The 21279-nt window shown below is 38.6% G+C and overlaps 1 protein-coding gene across 2 annotated transcripts in view; it reads right to left on the reverse strand.

Annotated features, from left to right (window-relative positions):
• Positions 1-21279, reverse strand: part of dbn1 (drebrin 1) — a 114380-nt gene that overhangs the window by 92769 nt on the left and 332 nt on the right. The gene's annotated exons all lie outside the window — the stretch shown is intronic.

The raw sequence follows: 21279 nt of genomic DNA on the forward strand, positions 1-21279 counted from the left end.
GAGAGAGAGAGAGAGAGAGTCTCTACACTCCAGACCAAATCCTCAGGTTATTATTTTTGAATAAATTCTTTATGTGAACTGTGAACATTTATTAGTCCGTATTTCCATTTTTTGTTTTACAGCTCGTTTTAAAAACAGAAGTAGTTCACATATTTATGATATATTTTTATTGTAAATTTCTCATTTATATGTATTATTCTTGACTTTTGAAGCAGTTGTTTTTTTCTTTTTCTTCTCTCTCACTGTGTTTATTGTTATTGCACCAAAATTCCTTTTCAAAGGGCCGTTTTCTGAAAGGAAAGTTCAAGGTTTTTTATACCCTGAGTCTCAGTAACATAGTTTTAACTATCATTCGTATTGATTACAGTAATTTAGACGTCATTCCTATGGATTACAGTATTACACCAATAATCACCATCTTCACTGTAGATACACTGCACACAATACAAGCAGATTAACCAAGGTCTAAAAGTCCATGCATCCATTTTGGATCGGGTTGGTAAAATACTTGAATTCATTAAATGTCTCAACAAATATTTTGTCTCATTTCTTGTTGTGTTAGGAAAGAACAAAACAAAGTTATTCAGCTATGATGATTGATAATGTATTAAAGTAAGGGGAGGAGAGTTGTTGATGAGGGACAGGAGGATGTTTCTCCTTCTCCACAAATCTTTCACTATATAACCATAGTGTCCTACATATGAAACATATTTTCCAGCTCTTCTTTCACTGAATGACACATGCAGACAATAGCTGGAACATCACTAATATTAACTAATGTGCTGACACATGGTGGGTTTGGATGAGCACCATCATCTACACCCAAACTACAATTCAAACAGCAGTGTAAACATATGAGAGGCTTTTTTCAGCTGTTGATTGCCTCCTTCTGCAGCATCTCTGGCTGCAGTTTTCATTCAGGTCCTCACAGGAAAATAAAAAAAACCTTTGTCATCTAGAGACAAAAACCAAACACATGTGGAAGTAATAATGGCTGGAGGCTTAGAGGGGAGAGGCTCGACAGCTGGGACTCTTCCTCCACATCCACACACTGATTTACAAGTTTCAGCAATTCACTAAGGCCACTTAGCAGCCAGCAGCTGGGATAGCTCCAGACTGAAGGTCAGGGCAGGTCGGACATCACACACACACACACACAGACAGTTTCCACAGCTGTACAATCTGATGTCTGACATATAAGACTGGAGGTACCAAAAAAGTGTACTGAACCACAAATACAAGTACACTGTTACTTTTACTGCACAGATTATCAGACAGCCAACTGGGGGTTCCTGAAAATGACGAGGAACAAGGAAGGAAAATATACCTCACTTTAACTCACCATTTAAAAGTATGATCACATGTAAGTAAAACACTTATAAACCAAAATAACAAATAGAAACAGAGTCTCCATTGTCCACCAGAGAGCACTTTTAAACTGCAAAATGTAAATATCACGATAAAAAATATCTAATCTAATCTGTATAATTTTATAATATATTAATATTTTTTGGTATTAATTTGAAAAATAAAACAATTTATAAAGCCGATGATGAATCGTTACTCAAGAAAACAATTAAAATATCAATCAGTAATAAATATTGGTATTACTACTTTTTCCCACTCTAAAAACATTTAAGTCTATTGCTCTTGAACTTAAAGATACTAAAAGAGGCTTTCTCTCTTCCTGTTCAGCTTCTGCGTAGTGTGGCTCCATTGACATTACACCGAAATGGCAACAGGCACATAAAAATGTTATATATTTTATTATATTTATAAACATTAAACCAACTCCAGTTTTAAACTTCGTAACACCTGACATTGTCTGCAGTTCCAGGTACGGTTTGGTTTGCAGGGAATGTTCAGTACAGTACTGTGGTTGACAACTGGGACAAATTGGCAGTAAGGTTGATGGATCGAACTGTATACAGCTCTCTTAACACATCTATGGTGACACAACAGTTTGAGGTTGTAGTGTGCCATAATGGAAGGGAACCAATTCTGGGTCAAGGATGCCTCACAATCATGAGATGTCACATCTTTTTTGCTTACTTTGACTGATGGCTCAGTTGCCATCGTTGTTGACCTTCCTGATCTCGTCGTTTTTTCTCTAGCACCTCCTACCCTTTTACCTGTGCACATCATGCAGGTTGCGACGACTGCAAGCTTTAAAATGGTTGTCTCTAACCAAGGCCAGGACAGGAATTTCGAGAAGCATGAGCTCCTACTTTGACATGATAATCATTTTGAAAGCTAGCAAGTATTTATAGCCACCATTTGAGCCAACAACAGAATTTGGTTGATCAAAACAGAAGACATATGTGGTCAACCATATGAAGAAGAAGAAGCTGCAGGTTAAAGAAAGTCTCTGCTTTCCATGTAGACAGTTAATATTACAGCAGGGCTTTACTGTAAACCCTCAAACTTCAGTGTAAACCCCCAGTGGAGGTAAAGCAGTTCAAATTACTCTAAACTGGTCCAGCTCCTGGGCTGTGGCTGGACTCATGGAGAGTAAGACAGACAGATAGTATGTCTCATATACAGACAATAAATTGCTCACAACTGCTTCTGGCCAGAGCTGCACGCTGAATGGTTTTGTCTTCCAGTCAAAAGAAATCTCAGAGTCTCAAAGGACAGAAAACTAAACAACACCAAGACAGTCCTTGAGCCAGACCAGAAAATCCCAGTCTAATCTTCACAGCCAGGGGTGAAAGGTTTTAGAAGATTTTCAGTATGAGCCTGTCAGAGACATTTTGGCTGTTAAATCCTCCAAACCAAATCCACTGGTTCCCAAATTCCACACCAAAGACTTGTGGTTTGGTAGACTTTCAGTTCATATTTTTGGGGCATTTACTAAAAGGGCACTAAGAAAGATATAAAGCATAGTGTATAAAGATCCCAAGATAGATTTGTGTTAATGTTTTATCGGTCAATTTATGGGTTTGAACACTGGAAAGAATTCTTCCAACTTAAAAGCCTTGTTCTCAAGCAAAAAATAAGCATAAAGAAGTTGGATTATTCCAATATTTTGATTCTGTTGAAGCTGGTTTTGTTCTTACAGGTTGATGTGGTTTAGGGTAATGTAAACAGGAAGCATAATGTTGCCATGGATTCATTCTGGCTCAGCCACCGGTAGTCTCTGTTGTCTATAGGCAACTGTGAATGCGGCCTCCAACACTGTATCCAGTTCTTTTTATACTGTATATCTATGGTTACACTGTGGAATAGTAACCTTGTAAGGCAGCTGCACTCATGAGATCAGGAAATCACGTAAGAATCCACCCTGCCAGGCTTCAATCTATGAGTTTGTGGCCAGTAAATGAGCATCCTTTGAGGAAGTACTGGCAGCTGCAGGGGTGGGCAGTTATATCAGAACTGGAGAGTATAGCTTTATTGAAAGAACGGCACAGAACGATCTTCTCGATGTTTTCGATCTCTTCCTGACTGAATCTGGTAAGAGTTTGACTGCATTATATGGTTTGTTAATCTCATTGGTTCAAATTGAGCGCCTGACCTTTTCCTAACGCTTACCATCGACGACTTTCAGGATGGTTCTGTGTAACAAACCATCTTGCACAGACATGTTAATGGGCAACAACTTGAGCCCTGTATTTTCCTTACCAAATTAGCACCATTAAAGTATGCTGAATTAGCTATTGGCAGTTCCTGTTTGCAATCCACTAATGGGTGTACTAATGGATGTACAGACAACTTTAACTGTTTGGACATAGAGATAATGATATTGGGAAGTGTAACTCACACTGAATCTAATATGTGTATCATATCCGTGCGTTTACAAAAAAAATTGCCACATTGACGGATCATCTTACGAAAACAATGAGTCTCGAAATGTTTTTTAACATAACTGAACAAAAACTAAAACTTTGAAGTACAGATGATCCTAATAGGATCTAACTCACACACATACACACACTCACTAAGTCGTATTTGGCCTCTTGTCAACAGTACTTCAGTATTTACACCCACCCCCCCTCCATTGACCTCTTTAGCTGCTAGTTTCAGTTTCTATCCCTTCCCAAATCCTCATCAGCTCCTTCTAAATCTCCCCTCTCCCATCACCACTAACTGCTTCTGCCTGCAATCCTGCTTTTAGTTCTTTTATTCATATATTTGGGAGCTGCGTCACATAAAGATACAGCTGCTGATATGCTGTTAAAACAATGGTTAGTTACTATTCAACAAGACTGTATCCAGATTTAACCAAGAAATTAAAGTGTGTCTTCTTAAAGTTAAAAACTGGATTTTTTGTTTCAATTACAAAAAAATGTATGACTTATTTAGGGTTTTCATGACTTTATAGACCCTGTATGATAAAAAAGTAAGAAATCTGCACACTGGTTAATGTCCAAAAGACAAACATTTCAATCGAAGTGTATTTTGCATGTTTTGGACTCTTTAGTAAATTGTGTTGCGGAGAGAAATGTGGAAGAAAAGAAAGCTCACATATTTGGAATTTTATAAGCAACTGTGCCTGTTGTGACATTTAATACCACTGAATTTATTTATTTACTTACTAAACATCAGAATTTAAGTGGCTTAAATTACTGTCTTTGAAATTTCTAGGATTCACAAATATCATATAAATTTCAAGTTGTTCAAATGATATAGTCATAGTCATTTTCAGATCTAAAAATTCAAGTTCAAGTCAAATCAAGTCAAAAACTCTAGTTTAACATCCGGGCTAGAATCAGTCTGACTTCTGTTCTATCAGGTTACATTATGTTAATGATGGGATGCAGTTTGTCCTTTAACAATAAGGAACCAGATTATACATTAATCTACATAAATAAGTTTTGTTTTCAGTAGTCGGGTTGAGCTGAATTAAGTTTGTGGTTTGTCCTCGGGGTAAAGGTCCACACAAGACAACACAGTACTGACCACCAACACTCACACACACTACACAGTGACATTGCTGTCATCATAGCCACTCATAAGCTCTCACACAGAAAACACAGAACAATCAAACACACAGAAATGTTGTTTCTCCCTCACGTCTTTCTGTGTCTATGTCTCTCTCCCTCTCACAGTCCCAGGCAGTGTCGTGGTGACTCAGAGGTCCACAGAGGACAAACATTGGCCTCCGTCCCTCCATCTTTTGTTTACACAGAGACAGAGAGGGACAAACTGTGTGTTTCAACTGCTTTAGCGTCTGCAGGTTCAATTTGAAAGGAACAGAAAAACACGATGAGTCTTTTTTGGTTGTTGACAGGGATAGAGAGAGAGGGAGTAACAACAAAACGTTTCCAAAAATATAGATTTCTCATCAATCAGCTCTCTGAAGAGGCAGAAATAAAAGGAGGGGTGTGGACAAATGTACTTTTTTTTAAGTACAAGAAGAGAAGTTTGAGACAAGGAAGGAGGAATTTGACAAGAAAAGTCTCAGATGATTCCAGGAATCAAAGAAAAAGAAATTAAAGAGTAAGAACGGAGGAGGGCAGGAAATGGGGAGCGACAAAGAGGAGGTGGTGGTGGAGGAACACAGAGGAAGTGCAATCATCAAAAACATGCTACCTAAAATGATACCTACTCTTGTGAGACTGAGACACTCACCAACAAATAAATCAAAGTAAAGCCTACAAACCTTATGCGGTGCAGGTTAACTTGACATCAAACAGCAAAGGTCCCTGAATACAGTTACAGTTAAAGTCCACTTTGTACAAAGGTTAACTGGTTTAAAAAACCATTACATATGAGCCAGAGGTCAGATGAGAGGCCCGGTCAGGGTATAGAGATTGACTACATTGACTTCCAATCTAGATCCAGTCAGTCTGGAAGCAGTCTGATGGCTTTTTATTCAATAACACAACAGACAAAGTCCCACTTAGTCAGAACTGCCACCTGTCTTTAAGAATAGGACAAGGTTAGCTTCACTAACAACCCAGCATCCACGTCTGTCTCATGTTATCATGGCCACACACATGAGAAAATAGAGCTGAAAAGTTAGTTAAAGAAGGAGTTTAGGTTTTTTGAAGTGGGACTGCATGAGGTACTTATCCATAGTCGGTGTGTTCCCTACAGTAGGCCCCCAGTTTGGAGAAGTAGACAGGAGTACCAGCACAGAAGTAGAGCAATGCTTAGTAAATACTGTACATTCAGTGCTATTTAAATTTCAACATTAAGCACGCACTATTCCCAATAAATGTAGCTAATAGAACACACAGTTAATTTTATAATGACATTGACAAGCAAAACATTTTTAAATGTGCATTCAGCCTTCATGATTTCTCTGTGAGGCTTTCAGACAATCAGACAGGTACCGTAAGTCCATGTCTGCCCCTCTCTATACATCTGTCTTTCACCTCCTTTCTTCCTCTCCCTCTCACTGACGCTCACGCACAAACACACACACACACAGACACACACAAAAACATCAGACTATGGAATCTGGATCGGTACGGGGATCGGTGACGTCCGATATCCGATCAGTGAATTAGTATTGGCATGTGATGCCGATATTCGATCTGATCGTTCCCGTTCTATTTAATGTTGGCTGATACCAAACCCAACTGGGGACATTTGTTGGATGTGATTCCCACCCACTATCCTCATGTTTCCTGCCTTTACTGTCATTTATCATTATTTTTTTTTAAACTGCACTTTAGTAACTGATCGTTAAACTTTCCCACAGAAGTGGCAACCAAACAACCATTCATTCAGAACTAAAGATAATATAACCATATGTGAATTAAAGTGCCTACAAGGCTAAAATATGAGGGGCGCTCCTCATATCGTACTGTGACTTGATGAGCAGACGGTAACGTAATGAAATAATTGTCTTTTATGGGCTCTGTCTTGCTCTCGTTGTGACCTCGATCCCATTATGCCTGCATTATGGGTGTGTATGTACAGTAGCCACAGTCAGTCCTTAAGAGACCAGAGTACACAGCTGCCCACATGTGGCAGTATAAAGACAGCAACAGTACAGAGAAGGCTGAAAAAGATCAACAGCCGAGAATTAAAACACACACACGTAGGCATGCTTTAGTCTTTTCCTGCCTGTTTCTGTCTATTCACCGACAGCCTTGAGAGAGGTTTGTATTACCACAACTCTTACAATACAACCTCAGGCTGATGCACACACACACACAAAGTGTCACACACTCCCGAATCATTTAAACTACCTAAAAAAATAAAAAAAAACACTTGTAATCACAGCTTTCTTTCACCTCACAAAGTCATCCCTCAATTTTCTCTTTTCTCACTGTGGACTGTCAGTCAAGGCCGCGGATGAATCAGCCTGAGACACATATCATCATTTCAAGACGGCTCTACAATACATGATTGACAGTGGTCTCTGTTTCTGATTTTCAGACTGGAAAAATATAAAAAAAAACTGGACACCAGTGGACTGGAGGATAGCGATGCGTGGATGGTAGACTGGATGCACTGCAAAAAATTAATACATCATTAATGAGGAAAATATCATTTACATCCTCTAAAATATGAACATTTTAAGTCAGGTATGAACAAATGTCAGGGTCTATGTCTTAAAAGGGGAAATTTGCACATTTTCAACCAGCTTTGTATCATTACAGTGCCTGTAAAAGTTATCATCTGGTGGAATTTTGCTGGCAAATTAGTGAGCAGCTCTGGGTGTAGACAACATTAAGGTAAGTTAAATATAGTTCATTTGCCTATATTACCTAGATTGTAATGTTTCAAAGCCAACTGACAATCAGCTAAGTTTCCCTTTAAGCAACAATATGGAATCCAAGAGAGAGACGATTGAAAAAGGAGATGACAAGATGTCTGCCTGAAATACCTTATGCCATTTTAGTTAAACTAAAAAAGAAGAACTTTTACAATCACAATCTCATTTATTTAAAACCAGCTTACTTCAGTGTAATATGTTACCACATCATCATGCTTACATATATCCTAAAGGTGGAGTGAAATGTCCCCGCGGGTCTAAACCGAGGGAAATAATTCTGAAATTGGAAAATAATTTATCCGTATCAATAGGTTTTTGTCAAACGTAATGTTTGCCTGCAGAATGTAAGTATGTACTGTAAGTGTGCTGTGTGTGTGATCATGTGTGCGTACTGTACTACACTTGGCAGATGTCTTGATCAACTTGAACAGCCTGTTCATCTAAATCTGACTCGTGCTGTGATTTATTTTTTTCACTCAACGCTCCAAAGCAAAGAAAAGTGACATTTCTAGATCTGAGCTGACAGGAAACACTACAACTACACATGTACAAACATAGTGGTGGGAAGTAACCAAGTACATTTATTCAAGTGCTGTACTTAAGTACATTCTGAGGTACTTTATGCTACTTTATACTTGACTACATGTATTTGATACATTTAGTTACTTTAAAATCAGAATGTTAATTCAAAGTATTATCAATAAATAAAATATGAAAACTCCAAAATCTGTTTAATATACTTATTTAGTAAACTTAATTTTGTCACTGTTCCAGAATGAACACATATTCAACATCCTAATATGTAATATGTACCTTGAACAAAGCTCCACAGGTGTATTACCAGATACTCACTGGACAGCAAAAAGATTATCAATGCTTCCTCGGGCTAACATGTATTTGGCCCACAGAGCTCATTATAGTCCTCTGGCTGACTTCCACACACGAATGTCATCAAAACTTTTCAAATTTAATTGGATCAAATTTAATTGGATCTCAAATTGAGATAATACAAACAGTCATGTCAGAGTTCTTGTGACTCTCACCTAAGTTCATTCATCCTGGTTTCTGTCTCTCTGGAACTCAAAACACTGTGAGATGCTCCTATTTAAAACTTCCACTTTATTACATAAGGAGAAGAACAGTGTTTTGAGCCCAGATTGGCTCCCCATCAAGTACAGAGAAAACAAGGAGAGTTGCACAGTGTTTCAAGTCCTTAGGAGGCAGAAACCACAGCCATGTTTTCTTGGACTCGTCACACGTTTTGGGGCATTAGTCGGCATCGTGTGATACAGCTATACTGACTGATTGGTGATTGGATTTAGTGCTGCAATTACAGTGATGTAGAAGGTGTATTTGTAGATAGAAAGCCTCCAGCAGCCATGTCTTAGCGTGTAATAATAGTCTCAGAAACTGATTTCTTTAAAATGTCAGTGGTGCTTGTTGTATTTGATTTAAATTAAGACTAATTGGAGGTTCAACCACACATTGGAGACATTGGAGGTTTAATTTAAGCTTTAATTTAGTCCTGGAGTAACTCTGATCTTCCTTCAGGACTAAGGACTTCTTATCATTCACATTAGTGTGGGAAATGCGTCCAAACACCTCCTCCTTTACTGCATATATGGAAGTCGAGTTTAAAACTGGGTACATTTGGGTGTTTTTGTTTCAACAGCATCACCATGAGTATATTTGATGTTATATGTAGTTAGACTCTTACTGAAATGTAGTCATTTGAGAGTCCTGTATTGTAGCTATAATCTAAATGACAGAAATGGTTTGAGAATCAATATGTCTCTGCAGAATGAAATAAAGAATCACTTTTACACGATTCCTGACTGCTTTTCTTACTGAAAAAAGGGACGAATTCTGTAACTCTGGTTGTAAATTAAATGTGTTCTACGTGTGAAAGCAAAGCTAAAAATACGAGCTGACTGACTTCTCTTTTCTGGCCAATTAATTAATCTCCCTCTTCTTCCTCTTCTCTCCCTGCTGCTATGAAACTGCGAGGGCAGAGTGCAAATGATTCACAGAGAGAGGAAAACATTCAGGAAAGCTTCGAGGTTACAAACTGCAGGCTCCCTCTTGTACCACAGCGCTCCCTTGCTGAACTCAAAACCTTCAACAGCGGCAGCAAAATGACACTCAACCTGACAGATTTTATTTCACTTCACTGACTCAACGTTTTATTAAGTAGGCTGTTCATTTAACAAAATGGTGGCTTTTGGCTCAACAAGCTATTATAGATTTTTCTGGTTTAGTAACACATGGACTCCTGTGTTAAAAAAAATTCAAAAATATTATGTAACTTTTTGCCCTCAGCCTCAGAGTCTGTGATATCTTCCTCTGTTCTCCCATTAATCATAAACCCCACAGATCGACTTCTTTTGCCACTGAAACATCTCCTGGCACAGAATGACCTCTGCCCTCCTAATTGTTGCTTGGTTTTTAAAGTCACAATTAGCCTTAAAATGATCAATTGATCTGTCGAGCGACAAAACACATTTGCTACATTTATTTGTTTCATATCTTTGTAAACTGAATATCTTTGTATTTTTGACTGTTAGCCTGGCTAAGCAACGTAGTTCAAATGCTATTTTAGGTTCTGGGAAACTGTAATGGGTGGTTTTTAACATTTTGTTTAAGTTACATTTAAGAATATCAGACAGCTGGTGGCAGTGACATGGCAAGAAATATAGCAATGAACCAAAGATGGGAATAAAATAATTGCTAGTCAGCAAACATGAACATAAAAACAATGTAGTATAATACTTTCCTATTTCTAGCAAACGTTTACCTGCAAACTGAAATGTTTTAATTATGACCAAAATTACATTTTTCATCAATATTCAATGTTTGTTCTGCTCTAAAAGTCCCTACACATTTTTTAATGTCCAAACTTCCTGTTTCAGTAGTAAATGAGATAGACAAACAAGGCTCCTACAAAATAAAAGTATTTTCTGGTATGATTTGTAGAGTTGTGCCTACAATGACAATGCTAACATGATGATGTTTAGCAGATATGTCTTCATTTAGTATGTTGACATGCTAACATTTATTAATTAGCAAACACAAAGTACAGCAGAGGCTGACGCAGGTATTTAGTTCTGAACCAAAGTACTGGACACATTGAAATTATCATGGTGCTAGATGAAAAGTTAATGGAGTTATTAAAATCCATCCTGAGTGGAACACAGATGTCCAAATGAACCAAATTTCATGGCAAACTATTCAATTGTTATTGAGATATTTCACTCAAAACCATAAATGTGAACCAAAATATATTTCCTAGAAGACAGGTTTGAAAGGTGATTGGATTTTGGAGTCAGTGAGCAGAGCAGATCAGTGGGGGAAGGTACCATGGGAAGAAAAACACTGATACTGACCTTCAGTTTCACCAGAACAGAGCACAATACAATTCAATAACTCTTATCTTTATCTTCTCAGAGGAACAGCCCTTTGAAAAATCGAAATACACCGACACCAGAGCCAAGTTTAATCGGAGTGGAGACCCTTCTTGGTTACTTCCATATGTCAACCTGATATTTTAAATAGTTTCAAAAGTGAAAAATGCTACAAGCTCTGAATTAATTTTCCATCCAGTCTGCTGCAGCAGCCTCCATATTGTACAATAAAAACAAAAAAAACATTTGTTGCCTCTGGGGGAGTTAGCAACAAGTCCAGCTGAGGCAAATCAGTCTGACATGGGTCATTGAATTCATCATCTCAGCTACCATTCGTCTGGGGCCAGAAAACAGCCTCAGTGCTGAAAAGAGCACACAGCAAGATGCTTTAATGAATCTGCAGGTCCAACACAAGACCAAACAGCCAGACCACTTTGTTCTGCAGCCCAAATCAGCCACAGGCCTGTTTGTTTTAGGTCTACATGTGGCAAGAGCATGTTTAATGGATAAATAACAATGTTTAACAATTACATTTAGCCTATATTCCTGTCATATTCAGATTTGTCTATTATGATAGTCCTAAAAGTTTCATTTTCTTTTAAAAAAAACACAAGCAAGCGATGAATAGAGCCCAACAAATATTAGATGTTTGAGACCTTTTTACATTAACGCTGGCAGAAAATTGTATTATTTGTTATAAGGATATGAGACTAAATAAATAATAAATAAAGTAAATTAAATGATGAATGAAATATTTGACCAAAGACTTTTTGCGTGCCATGACTCCTTCTTGTTGCAAATTTCCAGCAGCGTAGATGTACGAGTTACTCATTATTTTGCAATGTGCAACTTGTCTGCGTCAATAAAAGGAATTGATAAGCTCAGAGGCATGCAATTTTGATGGATCAGACTATTTTGAACCATTCCAGGTGAGAACCAGTTCTCAATTCCCATCCCATAGTGTGGATTTAAATTTTTACCTTGGAAACAGTGGTTTGATCCCCCCCAAAAAATATATCTTAACTCCAGGTCCACTTCTTAGTTTTTTAAAGCTTTCAGCTGCATTTCATGGTCCTCATCAGTTGATGGAGTTTGCTCTGCTGTTGAAGGCTCCAGGAAAAGCTAGTACTGTGGACCTGGAGATATTTTGTCACAGAGAAGAGTTAGTTCACCCAAATTACAAAACAACAAACAAACAAAGACTTTCCCCCTCCTCCTACCATTTGGTATCTAGTCATGCAGATAGCTTTGGTCTTATTTGACCAGGTTTAGAGATATGCGACTGAATGTAGCAATGTCTGTTAGCAATGTTTTCCTCTGAATGTAAAAAAACCCATCAACCAATAATCCTATTTTACAGCTCAGCGTGAAAGAGTAATACCAGGAAATCATAATTTTTTTCAGTGTCATTACTGTAACGTTTCCCTCCACATATCAAGTGTCTGCTGTGGAAAATATCAGAGCAAGTCTTTAAGTGTCAGAGTAGCCCAGTAAGGCCTGAGGCGTGTCTGATTTTGATTTGCTGGTTTCATCGTCTGGACTGCAGCATAACGTCACCCTCCTCATTCCTCATCATGACGCTGACCTCGGCCTGACACGCCGCCGTCCGACCCGCAATCTCACATTTCTCTGAGACATTTACTGAAGGTTACAACCCCATTATGGAGCTGAAGTCTGTCGCTAACCAGATGAAAAGGGGGAGAGAGGAGTAGATAAGTTTTCTTGAGAGTTCTTGATCTTTCCAAAGACATACAAAGTGGAAAACAAACAAACAAAGCTGGCTTATTCCTGATCTAATATATTTCAGCTCATGTCAGTAAAGAAGTTATAAATGTGCAGTAAAGGAAGGAGATTAACGGTCCAGGGAGATGATGTCTGACTGAGTTTCACAAAGTAGACATGATGAAAGAAAAAGCCTGTTTTGCATGTTGTACTACTGACCCTGTTCTATATTAATCTGAGAGAGCTGTCAGTGCACCGAGAAAAAACACAACATAAAGACCAACTACATCCAGTTTAACACTTTCTATGTAACTAGAATACCTGCAGTGGAAATACAACAGAGACAGAAGTGAGAACGAGATCAGTTTATAGGATTCCGGCTGTATCCCCAACCCGGACATAAGGTCAAAGGTCAAACCTTGGCACGTCTGATCGGTCTGAACAGATTTCCTGTTTTTTTCCTGACCTGCTGAGTGCAGTGACAGACTAATGGGAGAGAATCTGTCATTAGGAATATGAAGCTGATAGGAAAATGCCTCCCTCTGTGTGTTTTCTGTCAGAGGATCCATTAATAATGTGGTTTGTCTCTCTTGGTCGGCACCAACGAGTCTGCAACAGACAAAATAATCAATGATGGGGGCAGATTCTTCGCTGTTTCACTGTGAAAACTGAGTTTAACTGTGATTGCAGTTGGGAAGATTTTACTACATGACATTTATATAATTTATAAATACAGAGGCTCATTATTTTTTACAAGCACTGAAACAATGCGCTGTCGATTAATCGATTAGTCGTTTCGGCGGAAAATTGATGACATTCAACAGTCCCAATTCTAAAAAGTTAGATTTATTGCTTTTCTTTGTCTCCTTGTTTCTTTGTTGTTATAATAGTAATATGGATTTTGTTTTTACAGTTTTGGACTGTTGGTCAAACAAAATATGTTACAGTGCTGATGCCCCATGAGGCTGGGTTCTTACTGCAGCGGGCATCGGTCAACTCCAACCTGTGGCCCTTTGCTGTCATCCCCCCTCTTTCTCCCCCTTTCCTGTCCACCCCAGAAAATATATTTAAAACAATACCTTACTTTAAAACAACTTGGGCTAAAGGGAATAATTACAGGCATTTTTCACTATGTTTCTATGTTTTATAGACAAAATTATTACTTGATAATGGCAATAATCCTTTGCTGCAGCCCTATGTTATACCAGTTTTAGTGTACATGGGGTAGGGATGCACAATCAATAGAAATATTATCAAAATCGCACAATGGCCAAGTGCAACATCCAAATCACAGAGGCTGCAATCTTTTCCGGAAGGTAAAATGTGTGACAAAACAGCATTGTAGTGAAGTACTGTAGTTCTGAAGAGATGCCCTGGCCTACAAATCTTGTTCAGACTTCCTGTTATAAATGTTTAGTCTCAACCAGAGATATGTCCTGATGACATCACTGTGACACCAATCAGGGTTGTTTTCTCAGACTTGACAAAAGCTTAGACATTATTCAGCTGTTTTGCAAAGGCTGAGTGGTGAGAAAGGTTGTGTCACATCTATGGGGAGCGTTCATAGATGCATTATAGAGCCATGGGAGCGATGAAGAGTATTGATGTGGAAACAGTTGATCAGTCATGTGAGCCATTAAGTGCATTAAAAACTACCTCAATTGAGCGTGAAAGAGTTTTTCTTTTGGTGAAATTGAGGATGTTTGTTTAGAGTTTTGCCATTTCCATCAACCCTCTCCAACGTGTGGGTAAAAATACCTTGATGAACGGATATAGATTCTGCAAGTCCCACCTGGTGTTTTGATTGCAATGGAGAGGAGCACTGTCTTAAATTCTCTCTCCAAAAGCTCCCACGGGTTTTCAGTTGAGATCTGACTGTAGAGGACTATGATTTTCATCCTTAGCTCTCTGCATTCAGTACATTTCTCTGCTCATTTATTCAGGCTTTTCCTTCTATTTATTACCTGTCTAGATGAGGCGATTAGAGAAAAATTCACCACCGAAGAACACCACGAGCCCAGAATGCCAAAGTACATGACCAGCGGCTGTTTTCTTCGGCAGCATTTTGTCTTTGACCTCAACCAGCTCTTCAGTTATACATTGTGTAACCGACCTTGAATCCAGACCTCACTCTCAGTACAAAAAGCTTTCCCAGGGGTAAATAAAGAAACTACATAAAAAAATGATTAGCTGGGTAGAAAAATGTGAGCAAGGGGGAAAAGAACCAGATATGTTTGCAGTTCAAAGAATTAGCGAATGCGTCAGACCTGAAGGTTCTTTGTCTGAGGGCTTCAATTAATGAAACATGACTCAGAATTCGCCGACCCTCCTGCTCAGCTCCTCTTACCGTCCATTTCTTCTTTTGTCAGCCTGGCAGAGGTGACTCGTCGGGTAATGGCTGTCTGTAACAGCTGGAGGGGGTCAAGGGGTCATGTGACAGCAACCTCGGGCCAATCAGCAGCCACAGAGTGCTCAGCATTCCTGAACATCTGCGCATTGTTTGATATTGGATAACCCTGATTCTCCCACTGCCCTTTTCACAACATCACCTTCACTACAGCCTGACATTTGTGGTTCGAGAGCCGACATTCTTTTCTTCTTCCTTCAGGCACAGGAGGAATTAATGTTAACAGGCTGTAAAGTCGATCCAATCTCATTACATCTCGTGTATCTGTGCCTAGCTTACATTTTAAACATTAAATATAGCAGCACTGACGTAAATTTACCAAATGACATTCGTAGCCGTCCATCACTTCTACTTGCATTGTTTCAAGGAGGTGAATGTAAAAAGATTTCACAGTGTCGTATTCATATTTTAAATATGCACATAAATAAATTAGTTTATGTAAAGTCCTTTTTCACCTTGTTGGTGTCCAAATGTTTCCCGTTGCCAGATGTTAACTTTTTTACCACATGGTCAACAAGGTCTTCCAGCTTCAAAGTGGGATATGCTCCAAAACTGACACCTGCCTGCGAATATGGTTCAGAATATTTCCAAATTGTTGTTGGAAACTGTTTAGAAGAGGGAAAACATATTTTCCATCAAGAAAAGCGGTCAGTGCCATTCTTTGCTTTAGAATGTCGAAATACTCTCCAGTTCTGATATAACTGATGCTAGCAGCATCTACGGTAACATCTTTAGCAGCTGCCATCGTTGTTTTCAAGCAGTCACTTCACACGTCGTCACACACACCTTACATTAAACCACGCCTGTGGCTTATGCCGTAGCTTCTCAAAGGACGCAGATTGGTCTAAACCAGTGTGGTTTGGACATAAGTGCAAAGCTTGAAGCCTGGCAAGTCCACAACCATGCTAGCAGCTCTATATGGCTGGGATTTTGGCATAATGTTATTAGTTTTGCAGGTATTTGGTAATAAACCAAAGTATAAGACAAAGTAAAGTTTTGACCTGAGGATGTTGCTCGATGAAAGCTTAAAGGATACTCAGAGTTATTACAAGTCATCCTGAGAAGGAACATGAATGTTTGAATTAAATTTCACGACAATCCATCCAATATTTGTTGGGATATTTCCCTCAAAAACACAAAAATCAACCTCATGGTGGTGCTAGAGGAAAAGTCAGAGGATCACCAAAGTCATTATGCGTAATCCTCTGGGAAGCATGAATGTCTGTAGAAATTTTTTATGGCAATCCATTTAATAGTTGTATTTCAGTCAGATTTTTTTATACATCGGCAAACTTTTTGATTGAAAATAAAGTGCTCTTAATGCATTTAAACAACCTTCCTCTACAATATGATTTTTTAAACAAATCTTGAGTCCTTGTCCAGATGACTCTCTGTCTTATCAGTGGAGACGGAGCTTCTCTCTGGCTGAATACAAGAGGACACGACCGAGTCATCTGTCATCTGGATCCCGTCCTGCTTGTTATCACTTCAGACTCAGCAGCCCGCTCTAAACCACTCGCAGCTAATGGCGCACTGAGGGCTGAGACGTTCGCAGTGGCCGAGTCCATGTTGGCTGCAGGCGACGGAGAGAAGCAGGCCGAGCTCAAAGTTTGAGTAACAAGCTTGCACAGCGGCAGCATCGTGTGAGTGAGCCGGGCAGAGATAATGCCTGTTCACAGGGGACGTGCATTATGTGAGGATGTCGTGTAATTAATGAATAAACCTCTACAGCTGCATGAAAACACCTGCTGCTACAAAGAGAGCAGGAGTCAGAAATCAAATCTTTACATGATAAAGAAGACGTAGCAGGAAATGAAAATTAAGACGAAGAAGGACGTGTAGAAGATAAAGAAGAAAAAATGGATTACCAGCCTTACATTAACTACGTCTTAGAAGGCATTACAGTTTTACTTTTATCTGCTTCCTCCAAAATATCTAAAGCAACTTATTTACAAAATTCGACTGACGACAAATAATGAGCAAATCCATTGCTCCATCAAAGCTAGAACTATGAGAAATTACTTATACCATTAATGGTTTAATAGTTTTCTGTTGATTGACTAGTGATTAAATCAACTATCAGCCTTAAATCAGTTTGTTAGTTAGCTGCATTTACTCTAGACTGCAAAGATAGGAAGGTTAAGAAAAAAGGTTCAGCTATGGACAAAAGTATAAATACATATATATAATATAATAAATTATTATTTTAAGGATTTATTTTTGGTAGTTTTCAGACTGTCCTAGCCTGATAACTTATATTTACTTTAGGGCTGCGACTGACGTTTACTTTCATTATCAATTAATCTTCTTCTCAGTTATTTTCTCAAATACTTGAAAAATAGTGAAAAATGCCCAAAACTGTTTCCCAGAGCTTCCCAGAGTGACTAATTCAAATGGCTTGTTCTGTCAGTCCAAAGAAAACCCAATTAATCTCTTGCTGCTTCATTTTTTATCAACTAATCGATTATAATCAACTAATCATTGGTTCCACTTTCATTCATTCAGCCTGACATTCATGTCTTGAATGAAGCTGCAGTAACAGTTAAGAGTAATGATCATGATCAACTTTTTTGTCACCACTTTTGTAGCCTTTGACCTGTCACTATTCTTCTTGGATTTAGCTAGCTGTCTACTGTTAGGACGATAATACTTAATACTGCCTACAAAGCTGGATAGATAGATAGATAGATAGATAGATAGATAGATAGATAGAATAGATAGATAGATAGATAGATAAGTATGACAGATATGTATCATTATTAGGACAGAGGGGGGTGTTTAGTGTTTTGTGGGGGGGGATGTACCATGTTGTTTGGGGTCAGCGGTGTTTGGAAGTCTCTGCCTTTGTTCAAATCTCATCAAGTGTAAAAATCGGGGGCAGGCCTGAGGCCCTCTGCATCACCGTCATGTCTCTGCTCCAACAGATCATCCGACATAACAAACATTAACCTTAACATTAACATTAACCTTAGTGTTGATTGTTGGCGGCTCTCACTCTCACTGCAAACAGGGTTATGAGGGCAGAGATGTAATTTACATGTTACACGTTTGGGGAGGCACAGAGATAGACTTGTGAGTGGAAAAAGCATCACTTCCTGCTGAAATCAACAATTTAACAAGCAGTTGACGATGAGGTTTTTTTTGTCTCTGGGGAGCTGAGCGTCAGACGGTTATGACATAAACATGCTCAGGAACAGTGACTGAAATTAGTCCGGGACTTTATATTCTATTTCTGACAAACGTCGGATATGTTTGTATACTATAAATGCATTCGACTGTTGTCAGTAAACAAAAAAACAACCCAAAAAGAACCCTGAAGCAGCGTTAGAGAGGTGTTTCCATAGGGCTCGGTACTATTTGAGTACGAACCAAAATGTGTCTGTAGCATCGAGAATAAAAAATTGTAAAATCAATGAGCATCTTGGTTTTGTTTAATTATTCTTTGACCATATTTTGCCTTATTTAAAATCATAAATCTGGTACATTTCATCCCTATTTTGTTAGGGCTATCTTTCATGGGATGGACGTAACGATACACTCAACTCACGATTCAATACAATTCACCAAACAATTTTCTTACAAATTATGACTTCTCTTATGCTTTGTCCAATTATAGAATCTTTTTTTTATTTCTGTGGAAGGATATAAATTGTGCAAAACGGATTTCCTTTTGTGAAGTGAAACTGATCTTCTCTGTCTTCACATTGCGATATCTTTACACTCTTACTGTTTTGTGTTAGAACAGACATTCGGCTTATTCTGTTAAACACAGAATAAGCCGAGAAAAAAGAGAAAAAAACATTTATATTTATATAAAACATATATTATATAATATTCTATATTTTATTTTTGTATCATTACCAACACTGTTTTACATATTGTCACTAGTATAGAAAACTTTCAACATCTAGCATACAAGGTCCGCCAGATAAGCCTCCAATTCTGTCTTTATTTGATAAAGTGGCCACTAAATGTGACATAACAGCACTCAAAAGTATTTGTTAAAATCCCTGTAAATGCTATTTCACTCAAAATCCCCAGGTTTGTCGTGGTGAATGCAAAATGTGTTCAAACTGTTTATTTTAGAGGGTTGCAACTAACAATTATAAATATTATCTACCAATCTGTCAGCGCTATTATTTATGTATGTAGACGAGAACATCATCAGCAGACGCCAAACCAAGAAACAAAATGTGGAACCAAAACCAATATCTCCCCCAAAACCACGATGGCTGAAACGAACTGAAAGCAGAACCATTACACTGTATTCAAGGCAATCTGACCTCATTCACTCTAATGACCCACAACAGATGGCACAGGTTCACATTTCCTAGTTAAGATGGTGACTGGAGAGTGTTTGACTCTGCAATCTGAGCCAAAACACTGCGCAACCTCCAGTGATTTTGAAATTAGCGGTCACTCATCAATCAGCTATTGTGTACCGACTGTAAATCTAATAACACCACTTAAAACAGATGCATCCATCGGTTTAATTAAATGAGAGAGATGATAATGTGAAAACAATGTTACAGCTGGATCTGCAGCTCCCCTCGGCTTTGCAGAGCTTCGTAGCGAGTTGAAGCTCATTGTTTAGCTGTCCGGCCCACAACTTTACTGTTTTGGTTCGCTGTCACTGCTCTAATAGTGTTGTTTTCAGAGTAAAAGTGAGTAAAAATCCACAATACACTATACCTTCTCAGCAGCAAACAGCAGACAGACACAGAGACTAGCAGGTGAACATTAATGGAGCTTTTAGCAGCTAAAGAGCCAGAGGAGTTGGTGGAGACCAAAAACAGAGCTAAAAGAGAGTAAATACTGGATAAACATGACTCTAAATAAATGATCACGTTGCTCCGTAACTGCTGGATGTGGAAATCAGAAACTGTTAGCTAACAAGTTCAACATTTCTCTTAAATGTTATCTTAAAATGCATTAAAAAAATGTTATTGCAGGTTTAAGGTGGAAAACTTGGACTGGAGTTTTGTTTATACTGCTACAGTAGTGACTACTGGCATATCACGATCAAGGACAACAGGTTACAGTTTAACTTTAAACCTACAGTCCTGCTCAAAGTCAAATATTACCTCTCTGGTTTTTACCTGGTTCATTAACTCCTAACAGTTTCCCCCAATTGAATAAATTAATCTCTTTCACTTCCCTGTCAGACGACAAACAAACAAACCACCATAATAGTCCTAGAAAATACAGCTAATGCAACCCTCTTTCTTTCATTTGGCATCACTTTAATTCAACTATAACGGTCTTATGGGTCACATGCTGGAGGGAAAGTCCAGCACTTTCTGGTTCCCGGCTGCTGCACAGTACTGCATTCATGACAGAAAGAGAAACTGTGGGCACAAATTTCAAACCTGGACGTTTTATTTTAAGGTCCAGTGTGCAACATATAGGAGGCAGAAATGGAATATAATATTGTTTTCACTAGTATATAATCACCTGAAAATAAGAATCACTATTTTTTTTTAATCTACAGATGGAACGGGTCGCCTTCCATGTTAGCCGCCATGTTGAACCGCCATGTTTCTACAGCAGCCCAGAACGGACAAACCAAACACCGGGTGTAGATAGGGACGTTTCGTTACCACCGTAGTTTCTCCTTGGTGCTTGGAAGGGGAGGGTGAAGCCACTAAATCCTACATACCGGAGCTTAAACTACTTATTCTGGTTCAAAAAGACAAAAAATAAAAGCACATATTGTGTTTTTGTCAGACAGGAAGCAATTTTCCTTTTCTTCTCGGAACAAATACCAAAATTCCCACATGTGCAAACATTCGCAGGCTGTTTATTAACTTGGATACTTGTTGGCCTTTAAAAAAAAATTCCTTGTTTCATGAGGAACTATGATATCTGTCTGGTTTGAGCACAGTAAATTCACTTTCATTTTTATTGCACTATTTCCAAGTGAGGAAAGGCCACAAAGGGGTGATGATGGAAACCCCCCCCTTTCCTTCTCCTCCTCTCCCCTCTCTCCCCTCCCACCCCCCCGGCCTCGCCCCTCTCCTCTCCGCCCTCGTTTGGGGATGCAGGGGCTCATCAGTATCTCTGGACCAGGCCCGTGT

This window comes from Morone saxatilis, unplaced genomic scaffold, assembly GCF_004916995.1.
Source record: "Morone saxatilis isolate NCDOM2014 unplaced genomic scaffold, NCSU_SB_2.0 Contig20, whole genome shotgun sequence".
NCBI classification, from domain to species: Eukaryota; Metazoa; Chordata; class Actinopteri; family Moronidae; genus Morone; species Morone saxatilis.